The sequence below is a fragment of the Lagopus muta genome, chromosome 2 (genome assembly GCF_023343835.1).
Source record: "Lagopus muta isolate bLagMut1 chromosome 2, bLagMut1 primary, whole genome shotgun sequence".
NCBI lineage: Eukaryota > Metazoa > Chordata > Aves > Galliformes > Phasianidae > Lagopus > Lagopus muta.
The window spans coordinates 38,191,348-38,218,980 of NC_064434.1; the positions used below are offsets into that span (position 1 = coordinate 38,191,348).

The window sequence follows — 27,633 nt, forward strand, 5'->3', positions numbered from 1 at the left end:
CACAGGTGACATGGCTTTTAAAATTGCCAATTAGCTTGTTTCAAAACCAGTAATATATCAACTGTCTTTGATCACAAAAAGACTATTTGTGCATATTGACATGCATATAATAGAATCTACTATAAGATCTGTTATAGGATATATATAGGATGCGGGAGTTCCAAACCACACCTACTACAACTTAATGTAGAAGAAAATATCCAGTGCAAAATACTGATCTCAATTATAAATCTTGTTTTCTGTTGTAAACATGGAAGCTGCCATTTCTCATTGCTGAAAGAGGGCTGCTGACGATCCATAATGCTCACTGGCTAGGAAGCTTTAAATTCACTCCATTTAGCAGCATTCTGAAACTTGTTTGTGAGATTGTTAAGTTGCTGAGAATAGACAGTGGGTTCCACCAGCATTTTCTTGTTTTGGCCATTTATGTCCTTGAGCCATAGAAATAAATTATCGAGAGAAAATAAATTTGTTTTGAAGCAGAAGTTTGTGTTTTCTCTATATACAACTTTTCCTTTTCCACTTCTTCTCTTAAATTCTCACTGTATTTTTAAACAGAGAAAAAAATCACTGGTTGTTTCTTCCTGTGAATTGCCAGAGTAAGGCAGAGATCTCCAAAAAAGATATTCACTCCTCTTCATGGCCCTCCCATCTCATCAGACACAGTAGAGTATTTCTTCTTGCTACTCTGAAACTGTCAGGTTAGCTCCAGAACAATTTCCACCATTGGTGTCAAGACATTTAATGCTGTTCCTAATCCACATGTATGCTCCTCAGTCATCCTCAACAACTAAGTTTTAATATCAAGTGGCAAGGCCTTAATCTGTGATATTGTTTCAGACATGTAAGAAATTTCTGAGTATAGGGAGACTGCCTATCATTTACCTTGTCACATCTGCACTGTGCAGTGCAGTAAGGTGTGATCATGGTTAAAATGGTAAGGCTCAAATTAGCCCTGGAACAAAAATAATGTTTAAACAACAGTTTTGTGTTGCACATGAGTTGACTGGCCCAGATAAGAAGCAGTGGCTCTGTCTTTATGACCCTGTTCTGAAAAACAAATGCTTAGTATTGCATTGCATCAATACCAATTTGCTTGAAGCTCATAGAAACTGCATTATTGCACAAAAAGCAAAATGTACACCTGTTCATTCTCTGAACTGACCCTACAGTTTTCATTGTGTGCTCTGCAGGCTGAGGACTGTGGTATTTTAGGCTCCTTTAATGGACACCTTAAAGAATAACCATTCATCTGCCACTGGGCTTAGCTAGAGGTCAAAAGTGTTTTGGGCATTGTTAGCTAGAAAAGGTTTGGGATCCTGTGATGTGACATGCACATAAAACGTAATGTGAAAGAGTATTCTAGATGGAGATTTTGGGGATCTGCTGCTTTTCTGTTTAGAGCAGAGATCAGAAAACAGAAACTGACTCCTAAAGAAATCCAGTGGCAGGATATGAAATCTGCTCAAAGCAACTCTTGAAATAGTAAAGTGATGTTCAAGTTTGCTGAGCGGCTCACTAATCGCTAGACTTCTGTTTTAACTATCTCTCCTTTTTCTTTCTTTCTTTTTCTTAATTTCTAGTGTGTAGCTGAATGTTCTTCACTATCGTGAGACCAGTTGAAGGGCAGAAGCTCCCAACTCCTCAGTGACAGGAGGCGAGGTTGTCACTGAGCCTCACTGCAAAGCCCAGTACTACATCCCATCTGTAAATCACACTGATGCTTTACCATCCTAAACTGAATCCTGGCTCCCGGCTTTGTCCCTCTGGAAACCTTTCCAACGTTATTTCTGGTCCAAAATCCCTCTTCCCCCAGCCCCGCCGTCCCGGGGGACACGCTCAGAGCTCTGCTGCAGATCGCGAGTTATTTCCCAGGCCGGCTCGGGCCTCCTCCCCGCTGCTCTCCCTCAGGACGGCCTCGGCGCGCCCTTGCCGCGGTGGGCGCCGGAGGGCGCTGGGACAGAGCGCGGTGCGAGCGCCGGGACAGGGGCACCGACGGAAGCACCAACAAGGCACAGGCCCAGCCGCTGCGCCCTGCGGCTCGTCCCCACCCCCGGCAGGTGCGACTCAGCCGCGACGGGCTCTGCGGGGGCTCCGGGGCCGCCGCTGCGCACTGGGCGGAGCGGGGAGAGGAGGGGAAGCTGTTCAGCTCCTCCCGCTCCGCCACAGTCGCACAGCTGGGCCGGCGGCTCTGCGGCGCGGGAGCTCGTCCCTGAGGCTCGGCTGTCGGAGCGGGCTGCGGGCACCCGTCCCGAGGTGAGCCGGCGGCCGGCGCCGCTCCAGGCTGAGGCGGCGGGCAGCCGGAGCCCTCGCTGGAGCAGCCAGAGGTCGGGAGAGCGGGGAGGGTGCGTTTCGTCGTTGCTACGGAGACGGTCCGAGCGGCGGCGCCGACCCGGGCAGCAGCCGGGGGACGGCCACGGCTCGGTCGAACTCATGCGGGAGGACGCGGCCGGGGGGCGTGAAGCGGGGTCGGCTCCGGTCGCCGGGCCGAGCCGGGCTGCCGTGCTGCGGGACCGAGCTGGGCGGGAGCCACGGCTGCGGCCGCGCAGGTGGCGTGGCAGCGGCCGCTGCTAAAGCGGAGCTCCAGCGGGCGCCCGCCGGCATCTGCCGCGTTCTGCCGCCGTCCGGGCTTGCGGCCGCTCCACCGAGCGGCGAGATCAAGCTGAAGCTCCTTGCCGGTGTTTAAATACGCCAGGTCTCCCCCCCCAGAGAGGGAACTCCGCTCTTTTTCAGCTCTTGCGCTTCTGGAAGATGAAAGCTGCAGTACCAGCAGCTTCCAAGGTGTATCTGAGGTGATTAAATAACTCGGTGGGAGCGAGGAAAGGCTTGGTGCTTAGCGCCGAATTTCGCATTGGAGCAGTCTCTCCAGACCGCGGCTACCTCCGGCGGTGCGGGTTGCGGAGGGCTCGGTGGGGGCCGAACTCCGCTGCCGAGCGCTCCCGGCCTGGTGGGCGGCCTACGGCTGCTGCGAGCTGACGTGACACGCACAGGCTGGACGGTATGGTTCCCAAGCAAGTTGGGTTAGTCCTGCGTGCATCAGCGGTAATGGCAACGCTCGTTAAAAGGTCAGAGGCAGAGCCGGGGTGAAGAATTACTTTAGCTGATCCGCTTGGATGGGACTGTTGGCAGGGGCAAGGTGTTTAACACCTTGCTGGAGGTCTTCATCCAAACCCAAAGTTTATTATTTAAGTACAGCTTGGAGAAATCGAGCGATACATGGAGCGAATAATATGGTTACCACCATTGCTTTAAATTCTCCCAATAGAGAGCTACACAGCATGATTTTGCTATGTAGCAAGGTTCACAAATGAACACAGAGAAATTTTTACTTAATGTTGGAAGCGTTTAGGGAGAAATGCTTTCATCTTTTGTCTGCATTCCTGAATGTGAATAATTTGACAGAATCTGTACAGCGCTTTGCCGTGATTATGTCTGAAGCGCTAAGCGAGGTACGGTTTGTGTGAGAAACTGTTGTGGAATAATAAGCTCTTGCTTTAGTAGGTCACTAAAAATAATGCAGTCACACCAATTAACACCTCTTCAGCATAAGATTTATTTTTTTTTTAAGATACAGTATTTAGAAAAATACCATTAACATTGGGATTTGTCGTGCATGTGAGCAAAAGTCTCCAATTTTTCCTGTATAAGCATGCATGGAGAAAATGCACATTTGGGCAGTTGTGGGGAATATAGTTCATGTAATACTTAAAAGGGAGGCAGTAGAGAGGAAAAAGAGGTGTCTAGGTTTCTTCAAAAATGAGCCAGTTTGATTTGCTGATATATCTTGCATTCAATTCCATGACCAAGCAGGTACTTCTAAGAAAGGGAATTTTGGTATAGAAATTGATGTGCTGTGTTTAATGCTTAACAAATTAGGATGGTATAGGAAAAACACAGGATATCTTACTAAGCATTTTCTTTGTTGTCGGAAAACCATATGATATTCTAAAAGTAGAAATATCTATGTAAACAAAAAAAAATCTGGAAGTTTTGTGTTTGTTTCCAGTTTCTTGTTTTCCTGTTGTTATGTTTTATTGTTTTTTTTGTTTTGTTTTGTTTTTTTTAGCACAAGCTCAGAAGTGTCTGAAATTGAAATTGGCAAAATGTAATTGGAAAATGTACAGTTTTTCCTCAGCTGACAAACTCACGATTTCTTGGCATCCACAAACTGAGCCATGATCTCACTTCAGTCTGTCTTCTTCGTAAGGATGTGAGCAACAGAGCTTAAGGTGGCAATCCCTGTTAAAAGGTCTGTGTATTCCCTACGTTAATGAGTGAATTTGGCTCAAGATTGGTATTTCAAGACTCAAAAAACTCGGCATCAGAGAAGTTGGGCGTGTTTTTGTTTTTGTTTTGTTTTTCTCCCTCCCTTTGATCATTCCATTAATAATGAGGGGACCAGTGTACTTAGAGTTCACCTGAACTACCTATGGAAAAGTTTAGTTGAGACATCTGTAGCAGGTGGGAATTTAGGCTTGTATAGGCTTGTTCTGCAGGGGGTACTTGCAGAGTTAGGTGAGCTGGGTTTGACCAGGGAGAATGCAATGTTCATTTTAAAATTTCTTTTTTTCTTAGTTTTTTGGATTCAGAATGTGTTGCTTCTGCCTGAAAATTAGATATGGGTAAAACATAACTTCTATGACACAGCTAGAAGGAGTCTACTCAGTATGAAGTTCATAGCACTGCTGTGGTGTTTTTGATTGATTCTGCTTAGCAGAGTGTGATTGACTTAATGGTCACAGTAGTACAGGGAAATTATTATAAATTGGATGAGAAATTAGAATTGGATGAAGTGAGAAATGAAATAAATTGAAATGCTTAGCTAAGAACAGTTGGCAGTGTTATCAGGAGAAATTAACCAAACATGACTGTCATCCACTGTCACTATGCTCACCTATGGTAGCCAGGTTGTCGTTCGCTTTATTTCTTTTTAGTATAAAAAATTATTCTTCTTATTTCTCATCCATCTAAGACTTCTGTATGTCATCTGCCAGTGTGCTGTGCACTCTTGGACCTTCAATTAATCCAGAACTGATAGGTAAAGGGGGAAAAAAAGAAGCAAAACAAAAACATGCCTTGGTTGAGTGTTTGTAGCGCAGTTCTTCGGAGACAGAGGAACAGTGTCGAAAGATAGGAAGTTACAGAAGTGTGATTTTAATGATGTATTTATTTATTTCCTCTCCACAAAAAGTACTACTTGGTTGTCGTGGTATATCTTCCCCAGTTTCCTGATCTGAGATGTATCTATTACAGTGAAAGATTCATAAAATCCTTGAAACAGCAAGTCGTGTTCTAACTTGGATGGCATTTTTACTGCTTCAGATCAAATTAGGGTTGATGCTACTTGTCTCATTCCATATGCTTCTGCAATTGGAAGAGACTGTGCTTGTAAGTGGGATTCTTAATTTTCTAGGCTTTTAGTAACTTGACTTCATAGGAAACTTAGAAATTATGCTATCAAATTTTGATCTTTGAGAGTAGAGAGCGGATACTTTTCATGGTTCTATTTTTTTTTTTATTACAAAAAAAAAGTATGTTGTCTCATGGATGCGATTTGCCTCTGATTAAATTTTGGGCTCGAAACAGTTTCTGTAATTTGAGAATGAACACGTTTAAGAGAGAATCTCATGAGGGATACTCCTGAATCTGTGGAGAAATTCCAGGGACTCCAGGAAAGATCAGGAGGCAGTTTCGGGACTAGAAAATGGAGCAGTGATGGTGGAGACTTTGAACTGGGAGACAAGGAGAGCCTAGAAACTTCTGACCCTAGCATGTTTCCACTTGGATCAGCCACTCTGGATCAGCCTGGCTTTTGTAAGGAGGGAAACATCTCATACAGGCCAGAGAAGGAGCTGCAAAATGTTGGGGATGGGTGCTAGCCTACAGTCCTTGTGATCTTCAGCACCCATTGGAGAACTTTGTGCAGTCAGCTGAATTACCTTGCCAGGAGTGGAACTGGAAGAATGCTTTATCAAGCTTTTATCAGATTTGTATCTTAATTGCTCTTCCAGCTATGGAAAAACTTGGATGTAGAAAAGCTTTGATGCTGCTGGTAAGTCCCTTACCAGACTTTGTGTGAACCAGCCATGCTTGGCTACCTTCTGGGAAGGAGTTTCATATACACAGGATGGGTGAGCTGAAATACCTTCTATGCTCCATGCTGTCAGTAGACAGCTAAGTCACTCAAAGGGCAGATACCCTGTGGGATTGGGCAGTATTGTTGTCTGCATACGTATGCCTGCATTGCTTTCTCTTCAAAACTATCTTTCTCAAATGGCTGAAGAAAGGAAAGGTGTCATTTCAAATAAGTCCTGGTAGTGAACGGCATGCAAATTCCCTTCACTTTCATGTGGATACAAAGTTATCCACTTTCTTATCAGCAGTCAGAGATCTCTCTGTATTGAGAAAGCAACAAAAAGTTATGAGAAAATAAATCAGAGGATTTCAGAACATCAGTAACATTTGGAACTGTATGATTCTTTGTAGTAGGTGACTACTCTGAACAATTATGTAAATTGAGAATGTGTTTTGCCAAAAGTTCTGTAGCAATATGCTGCAGTAATGTTGAAGAACTTTAATTATAGGAGAATGAGCTTTATAGGGAGATAAATGCTGTAAATATTTTGATTCATCAGTACTTAGAAGTTATGGTTATTCTGCAGTGTCTCTTTTTTGCAACCATCTGTCTTTATTTTCCCGACAAGGATGATATTATAGTGGTGGTTTTTGACAGTGTAGAAGATGTGATGTTACAGCCTAATTTACTGTTAGGTTTTTTTTGTTTTTTTGTCTGAATGTTGTGCTTACTCAGGATGTGTCCTAAGAATGTGTATGTGTACTCTTTTCCCCCTTGTTGCCTAACCCCCATCCTCAATTTTTTTAACCTATTTGTGCCTACCTTCTCCTTTAACTGTTCAATAGGAATATGCTTCAAAACATTTTCAGCATCAGTATTTTGGGCAACAGGGGGATTTTCCTTTCAAGGTATCATATCTAAGAATGGCTGAGATCTATTTCTGTTGTCTTGGTAAGATTTGATTTATATCCCGTATGGGTTTAGAACAAACAAACAAAATAAAAGACCCACCAAAAAACCTGGCAGGTTAAGTGAAAACAACATTGCTAGATTAATAATGCATTCTGAAGTGGACATGAGCAAGCTTATGGCCTTATTATGTCTGAAACATTTTCCATCAGGGTTCACTTCAGGTTAAATAAAGTACATAAAAAGGGCTACTGCCCTTTGTAAGCTAAACTGGAACTCTACCTGCCAAATCGAGACACAACAGATAAACACTGATGGTTGAAAGATGTCATCAGAATATATAGGATGCATTCTTTCCAAGTTTTGTTTTGAAATTCTGTTCTCTAAAATTAATAGCAATTTTTTCTTTTTAGAATTTATATGTATAAATTACATTTATATGTGTATATTTTAAATCTATTTTTTCCCAAATGATAAGTAGAGAGTGGTTTTGAATGTATATCTTTTTTTATCTAGCACAGGATTTACAATGGTATCTTCAAATCAGTAACAGACAGTCAGAGGCTCAGTCCACGAGGGAATGCACCTTTTGCTTGTTTTTTGTCTTTTCTGTATTATATTTCGTTTTGAAAGCCCTCTTTCAGTCAAAGTGACCTTTATTTTAGTTGCATTAAAAAAAAAGAAAAAAAAAAAAAGAAAAAGAACTGAGGTGATGTTTCTGGAAAAGTACAGTGACTTTGACTTCAGCAAGCTGTGGAGATCAAACGAGATCTCAAAAGCTAATAGCTGAGCTTCTTTAGTGGGATAATAGCGTCTATGTTGGGGATGTATTCCTTAGCTGAACTTTCTTTTCATTCTTTTTCTCCATTAGCAGAAAGCCCAGACAAACAAACAGGAAGGGAGCAGGGCTCCTTTCTGGCAAATCTTAGTGCATCAGAACTGCAGAGCGTGCTAAAAGCTTGCTATACCCCCACTGAGCTTCCCACCTTCAGTGAGGTTACATTAAAACATGCCCCTCATCTTTTGTGGTTTGTGGTGAGTTTTGCATGCAAGTACATCTGCTGTATTGGCTTGCGAGAAAGCGCACAGGAAACTGAATGATGTAATACAGCTGTGAAATCTCATGCATTTTCTTTTAGTGCATGGGTTTTCATCTTCCTTACAGGGTCACAGTTAAAAGCAGGAAAAAAAAACCCTAAAAGTTGCTGAAAAGTAGGAAAGAGCTGAGTGTTCTTTGCATGCATACTTATGGAGGATGACTATGAATGGAGAAATAGAAATGCGAGTGCATTTTTACAGCAAATAAATCAAACTGTAAAATGTGGGCAAGTCCAGCCATCTGATACATGCAGTTCTCTTGTACCAGTGTGACTGGACCCTCAAGGATGTATGCTGTTTGGATGCAAATGAGAGACACACTGAATATGAGAACAACTCATGCACAAAACTAGCACAGTACATACTTTTGCAGCTTCATATTTCCACAGTGTTCCGAGTCTGTCATAGTGCTCTGAACTATCTGTAAGTGTGGAAAGCTGTTAGACAAACTGAATTTATCATATCTTCTATTTATAAATAACTGTTTTACTCTGGGCTTATACTGATTTAGTGGTGCTGTTGAGTAAGTGAAAATAATTAAGGATGTAACACAGGCATATCCAACCTGCAGGCCACATGCAACCCTGCCCAGCCTGTCCTGCTGCCCCCTGTCCCATACCATCATGGGGGTGGCTTGGTCCTGCTGAGTGGCCCAGCCCCCAGGCAAACATGGTTTGCTGAGCAACAACCAAACATCAAACATTTGGCCCCATCTGAGCTGAAACCAGAGCGCATGGAGGGCACAGTGCAGTGCTAACTAAAGTTATGACAATAAGTTTATGGAACTTGATACATTGGCTAAGCGTTGTCTGGTGAAAAGCAAAAAATATGCTGCCGTGCTTTCTGTTTTGGTAAAGGAATTTGAGAAAGTTTTCAAGATTGCAAAAAAAATTATCAAATTTTTGGTATATTTGCAACTCTGTTTTCAGTTGACATGAATACTTGCCAGTTTTCAAATGGAATGCATGGAGTTGTGATCAAAAACCTGATCAAGTCTCTTTATCAGACTTTTATAAGCTTTATCTTACTGGAGACATGTATCTTATTTCACAGTCAGGTGTCAAGGATGGAGCACAGAAAGAATAAGATTTCATTTAAAATGTCTGATGGGCACCTTGAGAGCTCACTAAGAACTGCAACCACTGCTATCAAACCATTTCTGATGCATCTTTAGCTTCACAGAAACAGTCACTGGTTTTATGCTTTTGTTTCTCTCATTTTTATATGTTTTAATTTAAAAACATTAAAAATCAAGTTTTGTAACTTTTATACATTAAATATATATTATGAGAGCTGCTCTGAAAGTAATGCCTTCTATTATATGATTTTGGTCCATGATATCAGAGGTGGATGTTGGTGGTATGACTATAGGAGCCGAACCTTATCACCAATATCCCATTACATTTTGTTGCCGCATGACAGATGGCAGCAGAGGGACAGTGACAAAATGGAGTCTGACGTGAAAGAGTGCATGAAGCAAAGGTGAGCAATTGAATTCCTCCTTCTGGGAAAAATTGCACTCACTGACACTCGTTGATGGTTATGGAGACTGAAGACTGTGAGAACAGTGAGGCTATGGGTGGTGTGTTTCAGCAATGGTGACAACAACCGTGGGTTACTTCTTCTGGTACAGACTGTTCCGAGCACTCTTGTTCATTGCTAGTAAAAATGCATGGCTAATGGTGGTGACTGTGATAAAAGAGTGTTTTGTAGTTGAGAATTTGCTCTATCAAACAGTGTAGTGCTCTTTGCGTCTGTTGTAGTTTCCATGGAGATAAATAGGAGGTATTACTTTTGGAGCAGCCTTTGTAGATGTAGCCCTAGACAATTTCTCTTCACTCGGTGCAGCCCAGGCAAGCCAAAAGATTGGACACCCACGCTCTAACAGCTGGGCCGTGTCAATTGTAATTTGCCAATTTAAGACAAAAACCTCCAACTTTTCACCTATTTTGATTTGCATAGCACAGCTGGTGGAGCAGATTTATTATTTTTTTTAATAATAGGTCATATGACCACAGTGACCTAATGATAGGGGAAGGGTAGAAGGGAATTGTTTGAATATAACTGAATATAATTTTTGGGAAGGAGTGGTAAGGACTAGGCTTCCAGGCAGTGTTTCTTTTGCTTAGAACTGATGAGGTCACAAGAATCTAAACATGTGTTTGTTTCTTTACTAATTATATTTCTGATCCCAGTTATTACTCAAAGATTAATGAATGTTAGAGTTGATCTCTTTAGGATTTTCTTCCTTAAAATGGAGGCTTTTCTTCAAATAAGTGTATCAAATTGAAAGGGATGGGGAAACACTGAAGAAAATCTTGAGCTGTAATTTGCAGCCTTTTATCTGAAGAAAAAAGAAGAAAACAATACAACCCAGCCCCAAAGCAAACAAACAAACAAAAAAAACTCACTATCTGTTCTCAGTTGAGATTGCTTTCTGTCTGTGTGTCTGTATGTTACACACATTTTGAAACTGTCAGTAGAAATGGAGTTTCTCACAACATTTAAATGAATGGATTTGTGATCCCTTATGCTCCTTGTCTGGATAGATGGATGACAACTGGATAGAAGTTGTGAATTAGTCTGTCCTTATATTTCTATCATGGTTTGGTACGAAATGTTCTGCAGCAATACCAGCGTAAGGTACCCTCCGTCTTTCTTCTGTTGTGCTTGGTTGTGGAGGTGTGTTGCAGAGTAGATCACCAGCTCTCCTCTTAAAGTTGACCAGTGTTGTGATCAGCTTTGAGAAAAAAAATCAAAAATTTAATATTAGCCTCAGATAATTGTTTATATATTTCTAAGGCAGACCAGTCAAGAGAAGGAAGTGCAGGGCAACTGCTTTGCCCAGGAATTAATATATAGAGACTTGACAGTGTGTGGGACTCCAGGTGCTTGATGTTCTTTTATGCATTAAGGCTAAAAGCTGTTAAAGGTCATGTTTTATTTTTTTGCACTGAATTGAAGTAAGCCAGTGTTTTTGCTGCTGCTTACCGTATATAAACGGAAGAGTGTTTGGGAGTCCTGACCAGCTTTTGTGTAGGAGAGCGCAATCATAACAAACTGCTTCTGTGAGAAACTGAAAACAAATAAAAGATGAGCTGTTATCCCTGGTTTACAAATGCAGTAGAGATGCTGCTTGAAGAGTAGCGAGTTATTTTAAAACATGGAAGCCCGTTGTTTGCAAACCTGGGATGAATTTTGATAACACTTTGTGTTCTCCTGGTTTCGGTCTTCAGAAGATCTCAGCAAAGCCGGCGCAATGATTTCAACCAACTGGACTCAGAAAAGAGAGAAAATCTAAGTATTGCATTTAGCGCTGCCAGAAGTTTTCGGACTCTCCCCAAGGAATTTGCAAGAATACCATAACACTTTCTCTATGTTTCTAAGAGTGTTACTAACCATTCACAGTGCAGCAGTCAGCTGTAGCAAAAAAACCCCTTTCCCCTAACATTAGCTTAGGTACAAGGAGAACTCAGAGGACTTATCAATGAGATTTCCTACACCTTTGAAATTATTTTTTTGTATAATTTTTTTGTTCTTGGCATATTTCAAACATTCATTATTTTCAGTCCAACATTACACAGAGGATGGGTAGGCATTATTAAGACTAGCAGAATATTTTCAGTTGTGTGGCCAAATGTTGGATTTGTGCATTAGTGAGAGGTGGTGGTTGTTGTTGTTAAGGTATTAGTTAATTAGTTGTTAAGTGACTCCAAATCACTGTTCCACTTCTTACTTTGTTTCTACTTTTTATGTTTTTATTTTACTTTACCTTTTGTGACTGAGTAATGTCTGAATATTATGGTAGATAATAATTCACAACTGCTGCACTTATGCAAATATATCTGTGCTCCATAAAAAGTTTCCAGCATGAAAAGGTAAAGGCTCAGACTGGAAGTGGAGCTGATAAGGTGGTAATAAACTCATGACTGGAGTTGTAGCTTTTTCTTAGTTATTACCTTCACAGAGCAGAAACTTCAGCAATCCCGGAATCTTTACTGGAAATTTCCTGTTTGTGTGATTCTGCTTGTAACCAAGTGGCCTGGAAAACTGAGGCCACAAATCAAATGTTTTTGTGACTGCAGTAGTAGGAAAAAGAAACACAATCGTTTTTATGGAAGGGTTGATACTTTCCACATGTAAATATCTTTAGGACATGCAGATTGAACATGAGCCGACAGTGTGCCCAGGTGGCCAAGAAGGCCAATGGCATCCTGGCTTGCATCAGAAACAGTGTTGCAAGCAGGAGCAGAGAGGTGATTGTTCCCCTATATTCAGCACTCGTGAGGCTGCACCTCGAGTACTGCGTCCAGTTTTGGGCCCCTCACTGCAAGAAAGATATTGAGGCCCTGGAACGTGTTCAAAGAAGGGCAACGAAGCTGGTGAGGGGTCTGGAACACAGGCCATATGAGGAGAGGCTGAAGGAGCTGGGAATGTTCAGCCTGAAGAAGAGGAGGCTCAGGGGAGACCTTATTGCTCTCTATAACTTCCTGAAGGGAGGTTGTAGTGAGCTGGGAGTCGGCCTCTTCTCTTGTGTCATTAGTGATAGGACCAGGGGGAATGGTTTCAAGCTACGGCAGGGGAGATTCAGGCTGGACATGAGGAAGTATTACTTTTCAGAAAGGGTGGTCAGGCACTGGAATGGACTGCCCAGGGAGGTGGTGGAATCACCGACCCTGGGGGTGTTCAAGGAAAGACTGGATGTTGTGTTGAGGGACATGGTTTAGTAGGAGCTATTGGGGGTAGGTGGACGGTTGGACTGGGTGATCTTTTAGGTCTTTTCCAACCTTGGTGATTCTATGATTCTATGATTGACTGTGCTGCATAGAAGTATCCTCTTAGCTTTGAACAGAGTAGCAAGAGCCATAGGGTATTGTTAATATAGTGTTTTGTGCAGGTGATGTGTTGAGAAACCTTTCTGATATCTCAGCATTTGTTCAATGCAAGTGAGCTGCTGATGCTCAAAGACTTTCAGAGTAGTAAATTCCAACGCAGATTCAGGAATTTTGTTTTCTGTCTCAGGTGTGGACTTCAAAGATAATGCTTGCATAATGGTAAATAGAGGAAATACTCAAGCCCCAGCAATATTTTTGCCTTGGATTTTGATATTTCATAAATATGTTGAGATCATATAACTTTTCACTCTAGCTAATCTGCATTTTGTACTCTTCCTGTATTGGAAGTAGGTGGCAAGAGCCTTTGTTTGTCTATCTCAGATTCATATAAACACAGAGGTAAAAACTTGCATTTGTTTTGCAACTTGTTATATTTGAAAGGCCGGTCCTAGAGGTGATGCAGCAGTTTCTGTCTGTTCTGTCTGCTCACTGAATGGCAGCACTACCAGATCTAAGAGTTAGACTGTGGAGATCTTTTAAACCTATTTTTTTTTTTTTTTTTCCCAGTAAGTTTTTTAATATTTTAAAAAGAGCTGCCTTCTGATTAGGTTGTGTTGCCAGGTAAGAGAAGGAACTCAGCCAAACCTAGAAGTCAGCATTTTGATTACAGTGACTTTGGTCATTTGGATGCAGTCCTGCATTCAGTCCTTTTTGGCTGCATTCAGTTGTTACTGTCCAAAGATGGAAAGAAAAGGTCAAAACAAACCATTAAGTCTGTGCTTAAGATTCTGATCATGCTACTCAGTTCACTGGGAAGGTGAAGAGCAGTCTGTCCCCCCTGCAAATCCTCAGATTCAATTTTTTTTTTCCAAGAGAAATCAAGCACCATTTAATTATCCAGTGCAGATCTATCTGCACTGTCCTTTGACTTGGTCACTGGGAAGAGTGGATGGGTACTTCAGGCCAACTTTATGCCAATCAGCACCTTTTTGGCCTGTGTCTCTGTTTCCAGTTCAAGACATTGATGAATAGCTTCATTTGTTATATCATTCAATGGCTTTTAATCTCAGTATTGCCAGCCTCAAGCATTCAAGCATTCAAACACTAGAAGTCAATTCCCAGACATCAGTCATTAAATACATTCAGACACTTTTGAGAATAATTAATAAGCCTGTTACACAGTTTTCAAGCTTTCCTCAGCAATCTTGAGATTCTTTGTTTGAAATGAAAGCTTCATTTCAGGTGCAGGTTTTTTTTTTTTTTTTTTTTTTTTTTTTTTCCTTTTCCAGGTGCAGGTTCTTTGTTTTCTTTTTTTTTCATTTTTTTTCCCCCCTTTTTCCAGGAGCTGTATTTGGTGGCAAGGAAGGAAATAACTATGACTACTTTATTTTGACTTATTCTTACTTTAAAATGAGTATATTTTCTGTTCACCTCTTATCTTTGACTGCAATAACATATTTTTTCTGGTGACATTATTCTTCCTACATCTGTCTGTGTCAGATTGTGCTTTAGAAGATATGTTGGCTGTAGTGAAGATGCTGTACTGTTGATTTCTCTGGAGGTAGACTGGCATTAACATATTTAAATGTTACTGTTTGCTATGGAACAAACTTTGCACATAAGTAGCTTCCGTATGGATTGGGGGCCAGGAATCTGGACTCATGAAATAGTTACTGATGAAAAAAATCTTAAATTATTGTGGTATGGTGTAGAGTTCAGAAGAATACAGTGAAATACAGCAATTCAGACTAATCTCAGGCAATTTAACTTTTCTAAAGCTTATGAATTTTCTTGCATATTAAAGAAGCCATGTGAAATAGTATTCTTTTGTTGGATGCATACAGTTTGATTTGGTATTTCTTTATGAAGTAGGTTCTTTTATGTTAGAAGAAGTTGCTTTTGCTTAAATAGTTTATAACAGCTGGAATCAAACGCTTTACACTCAGGAATGATAATTAAGAAGGTAATCTCTGATCATTCTGATACGAATAACACTTAGTCTGTCTTAAATAATTTAAAATGTTAATGTGAGATCTCTGTATGTAGCTTCCTCTGAGATTAATTCTTTTATACTTTTATCTCATGTAGTTTATGTGGAAGTAAATAAAAATAACACTATATGATAGAGCAAATTCTCAGTTACTAAGCACTCTTCTCTAGCATAGTCACCACCACTAGCCATGCATTTTTGCCAGTGATGAATATGAGCCTGCATGCCATGCTTGTAAAAATGAGCACCAGCGGAGGTGACCCACTGTTCCATGGCTGCAATGATGGCATGAAAGAAGTGACTGTGTGATAGACAGTCAGTTGTAGAAAAACCCACTTTGGAAGAGATCTTGAAAGATTATCAGGCCCAACCTTTTGTGAGAAAATCAAACCTGGATGAGATTATCCAGCACACTGTACAATTGCATCTTAAAAACCTGCAGTGATGGGGATTCTACCGTGTACTGGGGGAGGTTGTGCAGTGATTCTGCTGTTAAAAATAAATAAATAATAAAATAAAATAAAAAATCACTCTTATATGATGATGATTAGTTGTAGCCATTGGCCCTTGCCTTTGCCATGCAGTTCCTTGTGAAGACACAGCCTTTACCCTCTTTGAAGCTGTCTTTAAAGTACTAGAATACTGTAATGAGGCTCCCCATGTCTTCTTTTTATGGAAATGTATAACTCCTTCAATTTATCCTCACAAGACAGATTCTCCATTCCTTGAATGGTTTCTGTGCCCCTCCTCTGGACCCTCTCCTGTCTGTCCAGCCCTTTTTTGAGTTGGGGTATCAGAACTGGACACAGTGCTACAGGTACAGCCTGTCAAGCCCTTAGTAGAGTGGGACGATTACATCTCAATTTCTGCTAACAGTACCCCTGTGGATGCAGCCCAGCACTTTGCTTTCCTTGCTGCAGCAGCATGCTACCAAATCATGTTCAGTCTGAAGTCCACCAGGGTGCCAAGCATGGATTCTCCCCACAGAAATGCTTTTGTGGGCTCCTCTGAACTGATAGGAAGACAGTGAGTCTTCCATACTGAACTTTGACTTCTCCAAGGGCTTCAGTAATGTTAAGGATGACTAGCTAGCATGATTAGTTGTTCAGTATTTTAAGAAAGAAAGCTTCCATTTTTTTTTTTTTTTTGTAAGCATTGCTATTCAAGTATGTAAATGTAAAAACTAGATTTTAGTTAGTTACTGAAGAAGCAATGTCTTAACTTGCATTTAGTGATTCCATACAATGTCCTTGTAACTTTAAAATATATATATATATGTATATATACCTTTTGCTTAGGAACAAATGCTCCTAGAACCTTTTAAATTATATTTCTCATATTGACAGGTATTCTGATATTGTTTCAGCAAAGCTGGGCTCTAGACATTTACAGATAATTATACTTGGCAATGCTTAGATTTTTCTAAATACAGTGGGTTTCTAATGACTGGCATCCAGCTTAGGAAGTTGAGTTAGGCATTTAGGACTGTCTTCACAAATCATCTTCTGTTTGGTTCAATCCAGAAAAGGTTTTCACAGAACCTTGAGGCCTGTTGAGAATCCTAGTTCAACATCTGGGTAGTGACAGAGGCTTGAGAACAAGGATTCTCGGCAGGCTGCAAATTATCTGTCTGTGTATGAAAGAAAAACAAGATGTCTAAAATAGCTGATGCAAAAAGTCTAAGGTGTGCCTTACTCTTTTGGAAGTAAGCAATTAACTACAGCTTTCTAAGTCTTTCAAAGGTGCCTAGATTCACAGAGCCCTTGTGAACACAGGCAGCAATTTACATCAGAAAACAAGTGATGTACTTCTTTCTTTTAAATTTCAGCTTCTCTATTTTTTAACAAGCAATTTAAAAAAGATCTAAGAGCTGTTGCTACAGCACTCGGCTAATAATTGATCTGGGTTCGGTCATCCATGATGAGGATTCAAAACTGTTCCTATGAAGAGTAAAAATAATTGTAGAATTACAAAATATTCAGAGTTAGAAGGAATTCACAAGTATTATTGAATCCAGCTCCTGGTTCTGCACAGGACAACTCAAACTCTGTGGCTGACTGCATTATCCAAATACTTCTTCAACTCTGGCAACTCAGGGTTGTGATACTGCTGTAGGCAGCCCGTTCCATGCCCACCACCCTCTGGTGCAGAACCTTTCCTTATCTCCCATCTGCCCCTCCCTTTACAGAACTCCATGCTGTTTCCCTGGGTCCTGTCGCTGTCCCTCTGCTCCCTGTGAGGAGCTGCAGTCGCCATGAGGCCTCCCCTCAGCCTCCTCTGCTCTGTGCTGAACAAATCAAAGGACCTCAGCCACTCCTCTAGACCTTTCCCTATCTTCATTGCCCTCCCTTGAAAGCTCTCTAATAGTTTTATGTCCACTTATATGGTGGTATCCATAGCTGCATACAGTTCTTAAGGTCCACAGCAGTGCAGAGCAGGATGATCACTTCCTTGATTGGCTGGGAGTTTTAAGCCTGATGCTGATATGGTTTACTATCCCTCTGTGAGTGCACTCTTGGGTCAGAAGAAAAGTAAGAGATCTTATCTATAATCCCATGATGAAGCTGTTGCATTAGGGCAGGGGGACCTGGTTCTGTTCTGGGAGCTGTGCCTAAAATGTTGCATGGACATGTTGAAGGTGGGTCTGTAATACGTGTTTCATGTACAGACTGGTTTACAGCTGTTAAGGAAATGGTAATTTGAGTGTATTTTTTTTCTTGTTTGGTCAGTTGAGAACAAAGTAGATAATGAAATGCAGCTCTTGAGAGGTCACCCATTATTGTACTTCTGCACGTTACCATTGCTGTGATGGGGTTATTGCTGACAACTGGGAGCAGATGATGCAATTCCTTGAGCTGTCAACATGACTGGTCTTTCTTTTGGCTGCTAAATATGTTGACAATTACTAGTAATCAGATCTGCCTTTATTTATATGGATTTTACAAAAAATCTGTTGATAGATAACAGATGGGTTCTCCTGATGCTTTCCTTTATCTTCCAAACAGATCTGTGAACCATAACTTTTACTAGTACCTTACATTATACACGTCTCAGATAAGACTTACCAGTGTTCTTTTCTGGCTTAAAGTTATATAGGTAGCAGGGACTGTGCAAATATGTCAGTGAGTGTGAAAAATCTATAGCAAAAGAGTAGTGATGATGAAGAATCTACCTTTGGTAAAAAATAGATGTTTTTTTTTCATCTGCAGAAAGCAGTGTAAGGTGATGGGTTGGAAGAAACCATCTGCGAGTGAGATGACAAGTAAGGCAGACATCTCTGACCTGCACCCTGGGCCACGTGTGGCCTGGCACAGCTCACAATACAGCCACCCCCTGCCCCACACCATTATGGTGGCAGTTCTGTCCCACCAGGTGGTCCAACCCAGCCCTGAGTGTGCACCCACTGTTCAGCAACAACCAAACATCAATGCACTATTGACGTTGTCTGAGCTGAAACTGAGGCACAGGTAGGGTGCAGTGCAGTGCTAACTCAAGGTATGACAGGTAAGTTTATGGATTTTGATACACTGGCTAAGCAATTCATATTGGTTGTCTTTTTCATGGAAATAATTTGGAGGCATTATTTATGGATAAATCTTCATAGATGTTGCCCTGTACAATTCCTCTTTAGTCAGTGTGGCCCGTGTAAGCTAAATGGTTGGACACCAATGAAATAAGGGATTGTAGCTAGGGAAACCACTGTCCTTCCAGAATGACATAGGCTTAATGCTTGGTTAATCTGTAACCAAGGTGCTTGCAGAACTTCAGAATGAAACTTTCAAATGATTTAAGGAAATTCTAGAATAAAGAAGATACGGTGCAGGTGTGATGAGAGGCCTGAAGAAAGAGGAGCAAAAGAAGGTAATTGCTGCAGATGTACTCATGAAAGTCTGAATGATATTGTGTAACCAGGATCACAATTTTGAGACAGTATGTAGCGAGAAGCATTGAAAATGACTTCTGTAAACCTCTGCTATCTTGTATTCCCTCTGATAAGGTCTTAACAGCATGGAATTTCATCATACAGAGTGATCTTTAAAGTTATCACTGCATGTTTTACTATGACAGTGTTAATGTATTCGTATGTGTACAACTGATACTGTACGTAACCTCTGGAAAAATAAATCCCACAGTTGTCTCTGTTTTCCTAGAAAGAAACAAAGTCAAGTATCAATCTGTCCTGTAGGTCCTGTTAGATTATAACATTCTGATATATGTTATGTATTAGGAAACAGTAATGATTCCTAATACAGTCTGCCACAAGGTGGGTGAGAAGGATTTTTGGAATGAAATTTTACTATTTTCTTATTTATTCTGATTGACTCATTATAGTTTGGAATTTCTCTTTCTAATTAGATTCCTTAATACTTTAATAAAATGTCTTTTCAGTATAAAAGTGTTTTTATTCACTCCAAGTTCATTATAAAGAAAGAGTCCAAATTAAATGAATCTACTTCAGAGCTCTAGTTAAGTTTGGGTTCTGGCACCCCTATTTAAAATTGTAAGTCAATTAGAAGTGAATAATACTGAAAGCTACATGTAAAAATTCCTTTTATACTTAAAGAAGCTGGCAGATATCCCTGTAATACAAGTTTATGCTGCAATGGCATTAACCAGACTTATAAGAGCCACTCATTGGCTTTATTTTTTAACACAAACATAAGCCATATGAAATAATTCTACTTAGATTTGTGTGGTGTTTGTTTTGTTTTGCTTAATAAAAATACAGAGTTCCTATGTTAGGAAGTATTTGAATTAGAAAAATCCAACACTTTTCCTTATAGTTAGATGATGATACACAACCTCCTTTTGAGCACAGGAGCACTTAGCTTCTTATCTTTTCTACTGTTTTTAACTTTTTGGAGGTTTAACTTCTTAACACTTTTAAATGGCAAATTGAAATAACAAATCTAGAAGAACTGTGCTGATCACATGAAACAATAATAGAATTGGAACCATTCTAATCATTGGCACTGAGCTCTGCTGCTGAGTAAACTGCTACCTGACATTATCCATTATAATCCAGCATAGTCAGCAGAAAGTTAAGGCAGCTGTTGTGCAAGCACTTCTCTCCAAAGAAGATATAAAGCACATATTTATATATTCCAAAATCTGAAGGAAGTGGACTTCAATTGATTCTTTGGGCTGCTTTCTTTAAAAATTTGAGGGTGTTCTGGTTAGTTGGTTGCTTTGTTGGTTGTTGGGATTTATTTATTTATTTATTTATTTATTTATTTATTTGTCATGACCAAGTTTGAGTCTAAGATCTCTGTCTTTGGCTTTCTTCTCTGGACATTCCCAGTCTTCACTACTGAACTGAGCATGCAGCCTTCTTGCCCAGCAATTACAGTTCTTCCCAGCTGGCCTTTGGCCTCTCTTCCTGTGACTGCAGACAAATTCCTCCCTTTTTCTTCTATTTTATTCACAGACAATTTTCTGACATTAACATGCACTATTAGACTGCTGGAAGCAACTGCAGCTGGTTCACATGCTCTCCATCACCACTTTGCTCTTTATCATCCCCTCTTCCATCTTCTCTCCTACTCCTTATCTTCCAGCTATCTCGACCTTGTCCAAATCATTTTCGTCATCAAGATGAATGGCTCCCAAGTTGCTTAAAGCTACTAGAAATCCTCTGATGACCTCTTCTCTTTGCAGAAAGGTATTTGAAAATAGCTTTGCTTTCTTTCATTGGATACTGGAGGAGTAGTCAGTAAGCCAGTTATGCCTTAACAGGCTTAGAAGCAACCTCTGTTCATCCAGAGCATAATTTTGTCTTCCGTTTTAGATTTAAAGGGCAAATTACTATTTTTTGTTGTTGTTGAGGAAAAATTTGAAGTTATGTGAAAGCTATGTAGAATCATAGAATCACAAGGTTGGAAAGGACCTATTAAGATCGTCTAGTCCAACTGTCCTCCCATTAGCATTGCTACCACAAGCCTCTAAACCATATCTCATAGCTCCTCAGCCAGACACCTCGTGAACACTGCCAGGAACAGTGACTCCACCACCTCCCTGGGCAGCCATTCTTCCTTATGTCTAACCTAAACTTCCTCTGGCGCAACTTGAGGCCATTTCCTCAGGTCCTGTTCGTTGCCTGGGAGAAGAGGCCAAAACTCTCCTCATCACAACCTCCCTTCAGGAAGTTGTAGAGTGCAATGAGGTCTCCCCTGAGCCTCCTCTTCTCCAGACTGAACAATCCCAGCTCCCTCAGCCGCTCCTTGTAAGACTTATGCTTCAGACCCCTCACCAGTTTCATTGCCCTTCTCTGAATACATTCCAGGGCTTCAATGTCTTTCTTGTAGTGAGGGGCCCAAAACTGAACACAATACTCAAAGTGTGACCTCAACATTGTACTCAGGTACAGGGGGATGATTACCTCCCTGCTCCTGATGGCCACACTATTTCTAATGCGGGCCAGGATGCCGTTGGCCCTCTTGGCCACCTGAGCACACTGTCGGCTCATGTTCAGCCGAGCATCAACCAACAACCCCAGGTCCCTTTCCTCTTCACACTCATCCAACCACTCATCCCCAAGCCTGTAATGCTGCATGGGGTTGATGTGGCCTAAGTGCAGAACCCGGCACTCAGCCTTGTTGAACCTCATCCCATTCACCTCAGCCCAATGATCCAGCTTATCTAGATCCCTCTGAAGGGCCTCCCTGCCCTCAGGCACATTGACACCACCTCCCAGCTTGGTGTTATCTGCAAACTTACTGAGGGTGCACTCAATCCCCTCATCTAGGTCATCAATAAATATATTAAACAAGATGGGCCCCAGTACTGACCCCTTGGGGATACCACCTGTAATGGGTTGCCAGCTGAACTTAGCTCCATTAACCACTACCCGCTGGGCACGGCTCTTAGCCAGTGCCTTACCAAATGAGAGTATACCTGTCCAGGGCACAGGCAGCCAGTTTCCGCAGAAGAATACTGTGCGAGACTGTGTCAAAGGCTTTGCTGAAGTCTAGGTAGACTACTTCAACAGCCCTTCCCTCATCTACCAGCCTGGTCACCCAGTCATAGAAGCAAATGAGGTTGGTCAAGCTTGACCTGCCTTTCATGAACCTGTGCTGCCTGGGCCTGATCCCCTGGATGCCACGCATGTGCAGTGTGATCTCACCCAAGATGACTTGCTCCATAACTTTGCCTGATACCAAGGTCAGACTGGCAGGCCTGTAGTTCCCTGGATCCTCCTTACAGCCTTTCTTGTAGATGGGAGCTGCAGTGGCAAGCCTCCAGTCCCCTGTGACCTCTCCAGATAATCAGGAGTGCTGGTAGATGGCCGAGATCATCTCAGCAATCACCCCCGCCAACTCCCTCAGCACCCTAGGATGGAGTGTGTCCAGTCCCATGGACTTGTGACAGTCTAGATGGAGGAGGAGCTCTCTAATGGTCTCCACCTGAATCACTGGGGGTGTGTTCTGTGTAGCATCCCAGACTTCCAGATCAGGGCACAAAGTGCCCTGAGGATAACTGATCTGTCAGATGTAAAGAAGGTATTGAAGACCTCAGCCTTTTCCTAATCCTCAGTGGTCACATTCTCCACTGCATCAAGTAAAGGATGGAAATTCTCCTTGGTTCTTCTCTTACCACTGATATAAGGATTTCTTATTCTCTTTTACTGCAGTGGCCAATCTAAGTTCAAGTTGGGCTCTTGCCTTCCTAACTTCCTCCCTGCATGCCTTACATCCTTGTAGTGTCCCCAAGTAGCCTGTCACTTCTTCAAGAGGAGTAATGTAATAAAAGAAGATGCTCTCTTTCATCGTTACCTTAACTAGAAGTTCTAACTTCATACAGAGCATGTTTTAAATCGTCAGTGTCTGTTACTAAATGATTTCTAATGACATTTGAAATTTTATTGATATATATATATGTATCTAAATATTCACTATTAGCTGATCCACATCTCTTATTCTTTGTTCTTGACATGTATTTATAAAAGACATAATATAGAAAGCCTGTCCAAGGTCTTTCCCATGTTAAAAGTTTGCAAGAACTTTGAATATTCTCACAGCTCTTGTTGTATTTTGTGCAAAGCATTCAAAAGCTTTGTGCTAATAACTGTGCCCATTCTAGGCCAGAGCTTGAAAATCAGTCATCTGTATCTATAGATAATTGCAACAAGCTCTAACAAGTGCTTAATATGAGCCATCTAGCACTCCACAAAGTATTTTTTGGAATGGCCTGAGAGTTAGTTGGTGACTTTACAAATTTACTTGTTTGGATGTGGCAATGTTATTTTGGAGGCCATAAGAGACCAGATGTCTGCACAGCCTGGACACAACGGAGCAGGGACTGGCACTTAATGTTGATGAAGTTCTCCCTCCCTTTTGAGGGTGGATGTTGGTGAAGTTATTTACCCTTCCAATAAAGAATTGACTAGATTTTTCTTTGGACTGTTAATGAATGTATATGAAAAATAATTATGCTAATTTAATAAATACTATGTAAAATTCATAGTGTTTTTGTGACCAGTTACTCAATAACATGATCAAATTGTCAAATTGTGAACATGTAAGCCTATAGCTATCCTGTTGTAATACTCTTATGATGTGCAGAAAAATGCTGATTGGTTGTACTCTTATGTTCCAAGATAATTTGATTTAAGGATAAAATAGCCTTTTTTGTAGTTGTAGTACTATTGAAAGTACACACAGACAATGCTATTTTAAATATACTCTGAGGGGGAAAAAGACTATTTGAAATATTTTGGTCGCTCTCCTGGAGATATAGGTTATCTTGAAGTATAGTTCTGTCACCTGTGGCTGTGGAATGCTGTTCTTAAAGTCATGTTTCCTTAGTTACTGATATTTACAGCCTTTTTCTTTTAAACTTTGAATGCTCTTTTTATGCTAAAAAAATAATGAAGGAATATTATAAATCCCAAAGAGATATATAAATTCTTTACGCTTTTATTGAAGTAAATATAAATGAAAGAAATAATCAGTACTCAAATTCTTTGGTGTACTGATGGACAGTTGGCTGAATATGAGCCAGCAGTGTGCCAATGAAAGCACATTGTGAATATGAGCCAATGGCATCCTGGCTTGTATCAGGAATGGAGTGGTGAGCAGGACTAAGGAAATAATCCCCCCATGTACTTGGTATTGGTGAGGCCTCACCACAAGTACTGTGTTCAGTTTTGGGCACCTCAAAGAAAGGACATTGAGGTGCTGGAGCAAGTCCAAAGAGGGGCAACAAGGCTTGTGAAGGGCTTGGAGAATATGCCCTCTGAGGAGCGACTGAAGGAACTGGAGCTGTTTAGTTTGGAGAAGAGGAGGCTGAGGGGAGACTTTATTGCTCTCTGCAAATACCTGATCAGGGATTACAGTGAGGGTTGGTCTCTTCTCACTGGTGACAGGAGAGACCAGGAGAAATGAACTCAAGTTGCTACAGGGGAGGTTTAGGTTAGATATCGGGAAAAACTTCTTTACAGAAAGGGTTGTTAAGCAGTGGAATAGGCTCCCCAGGGAGGTGGCTGAGTCACCATCCCTGGATGTGTTTAAAAACCGTTTGGATGTGGTATTCAGGGACATGATTTAGCGGAGGGTTGTTACAGTTAGGGTAGTATGGTCAGGTTATGGTTGGATTTGATGATCTTTAAGGTCTTTTCCAAACTGAGGAATTCTATGATTCTATGATTCATTGAAAATGCCGTTAATAGAACTTCAGTTACACAAGGCAGTCTACAGTCCAGAAATCACTTATGCTTTACTTATTTTTTTCTCTTTGCTTAAAAACATCATAATCATACTTCAAACATACATATAAGAAGCAAAAAATCATGTAGACTAATTGCCACTATTGCTACTATCTACTGTGCTGTATGCCTCTCTCTGTCATGTAAGTATTCTATATGTAGATTAAAGGGGTTTTAAAGCCATACCCAATTGTTTTTGATTCTCATTACTCTAAAGAAGAATGATTGCTGTGTTCAATAAAAGCACCTTCGTGGTTGTGACAGTTGAAAATTCAGGCTTATTTGAGTGAGTCACTGATAAAGATGACAGCATCTCAGAGCACACCTCATTCTTGTGCGCCCATTTCAAAATTAGTTTCTCTAGTAATCAGCAGAAATAATTATGGTCTTTCAAGTTGAGTTTCTGTTACTCTGTGCTATAAATCATTCTGACCTCATTTGAGTCTTCCACATTTTGCAACAGACATGTCACTTTTCCCAGAAGAAAAGTGCCTGGGTTTAAAGATCAGATTTTTAAGTTTATTTCTAAAAATCCGCTTAATGCAAATGAAATTCCAGATGAAAATTCAATAACAAACTACTAAGTCTCCCTGTCTTGTCTCTTCGTGGGTTCTACAGGAAATGTCTTGAAATCATACTTTGTCAGTTTTGTGCCATCAGTACCGTACATTAAAACTAAAATGTCATAGAGATTTCACACGAATTGTTTATCATGGCTGCAGACAGAATGTATGATTTAGTTGCTTCACTTTGAGAGAGCTTTGTGTACTTTTTCCCCAGCTTTTTAGAAAGGTGAGAAGATAAATTATAGTGTTGTTCTCCCAGCCACTCTAATAATGACACATAGGTCAGCTGTATAGAATGGCCTTTTGCTGGATAAATGATTAGTATGACAGTTTAAATGATAGAAACAGTGACTGGCTTTGAAAAGCTAGGTAGTGATACAGAATGGTGTCACTATTACATTCAGTAGTAGTGCACTTTTTCTTTCTACAATGTGAAACCATTAACACACATCTTGAAAAAAAAGCAAGTTCTTGGAATTTATTGAACTCCAAACGCATGGCTTTGTGTGGAACTGCAAACTGTTTCCTTGTTCATGTGTAGTATGACACTATGTTCAGTTTTGTCTGCATATGGTTTTATCATCAGCATGCCATTAACTCTCGCTCAAATAGCAGTGTGTATAAAATAAGCCTTAAGTTACAGAGACAGCCATAAGCTTGGCATTTATTTTCATCTGAACTGCTCTTCAGAGGAAGTGTTCTGAATATTGGTGTGTGCAGATACATATGCATATGAATGTGAACATAAAGTTTTAGTTCTACATGTACATCCTTTACCTCTGTGATTTCATTTTATATTTGTGATTTTAAATTGTAATGATTTAAGATCTTAATGATTTGTGGTAATTCGATAGTGATGGTCTATAAAATTCATGATTCTAATTGGCGGTAGCTGACAGGCTGAAGAAAGCAATGACATGTCCAGTACCACAGGAAAATAAATTGTAGCTAACCAGAGGAGTATAATCTTTTAATTTTTCTGTGCTTTTACTTAGTTAGTTTACTGATTTTGCTGAATATTTCCTTGTTTTAACTGACTGAAGTTTTTCCCAACAAATCCAATTTCTCATTTTCTTTCTCCCTCGGTATTTTTTTACTAAGTCTTTTTTGTCATGTTTTGTGCTATGAATGTTTTCTCTTGGAAGCCACTGTCTGAATGGATGGATGAAGAACTCACAGGTGACTAGAGTGTCACTGACAGCACTGGGCAGTGGCAATTTTCCTTACAATTGTGATGTTCTTGAAAATTTTTGTATGGAATCAGAGCACACTTTCTGTTCTCAAAGATGTTAAAGGAAAAAGTAGTGTCTTCTGGGCAAACAAGAGAAGTGTATTAACATACTCAAAGGACTAAGTTTGGTCTTCTTTTTCTTGTTTCCAAATGTTTCCAAATGTTTGTCTTTTCACAATTTGTCAGAGTTCTGATCCTTTTTCTCTCTGATTAATAACATCATATATATGTCTTTTTTTCTGAAGAGACTTGACAATGACAACTCTTATTCTGTGTATGAAAGAAGATGAAATATAGCTTCATTTAATATGACTTACGAAAACCAGTGTACTTTAAAGACAAATTCAGAAGCAATTTGAATAAGTATTTAAACTATAGACAGAGTAATGCTTAGCTATTACAGTGCTATTCTATAAAGATTAGTAATAAATATCTTTTATAAGTAACCTTGTTTGTGATAAACTGGGTGAAAGCCTTTTTGAGTGGTCTGAATGTAAAGGGTTTTACAGTTCCCAGTGTCTTGCCTCATCCTTTGTTAGGAGTTAAAAAAGAAAGAAGGGGAAGCTGAACATTTTGTTGCTATGTGAGTCTTTTAGAAACAGCAGGAGCTGCCTTGAGGGACAAAGCAGTAAGTGTTTTACTCTACCTGAAGATATCGCCAAAGGTTCTCAGCACTTCTTCAAGTGCCAATCAACAGAAGAGGAGGGATGCCACCTGGTGACAGTGAAGGTTTAGGTATGAGAGCTATGTGGATAGCAGTGAGCTGTTGCAAAAGTATTTGGTCACTTGCCAGTGACATCTACAGCCTGCTTAATCTGTACACATCCATCAAATTGGTGCTTTCTGACTTACTCATATTTAGTTGCCCTCTTTTCTCCTTACTTGCTCCTAAACCCTGACTGGCTCAGCACGGTGCCACCCATCTCAAGTGAATGAATACCAGTAGGGTTAATTATGTAATTAAGGGTTAATTATGTAATTAATGTGCCTTATTTCATTTGGGGCATATGAATCTAAATACAGAACTTGTTTATGCACAGAATTAGTTCTGGAGCCTAGGATACAGCTTAAATCATGTTAAAAATGGATATATGAGTGGGAAAAAAAAGCTTGTTTTCTAGGAGGAAAATAGTGGATTTTGTAATATTTGAATTGCTGTCAGTGGTAAACTAGACTAAATGTGAGTTTAGATTTTGAACACCTCCCCCCACCCATGCTTTAATCC

The 27,633-nt window shown here is 40.5% G+C and overlaps 1 protein-coding gene across 2 annotated transcripts in view; it reads left to right on the plus strand.

Annotated features, from left to right (window-relative positions):
- The first annotated feature begins 1,898 nt into the window (after window positions 1-1,898).
- KLHL32 (kelch like family member 32) overlaps window positions 1,899-27,633 on the plus strand; it is a 124,839-nt gene continuing 99,104 nt past the window's right edge. Inside the window, exon 1 of one of the 2 annotated variants that reach the window (XM_048936719.1) lies at window positions 1,899-2,256. The gene's annotated coding sequence lies outside the window, so the exon portion shown is untranslated. The remainder of the gene's footprint in view (window positions 2,257-27,633) is intronic. The other variant, XM_048936717.1, reaches the window with a different exon arrangement.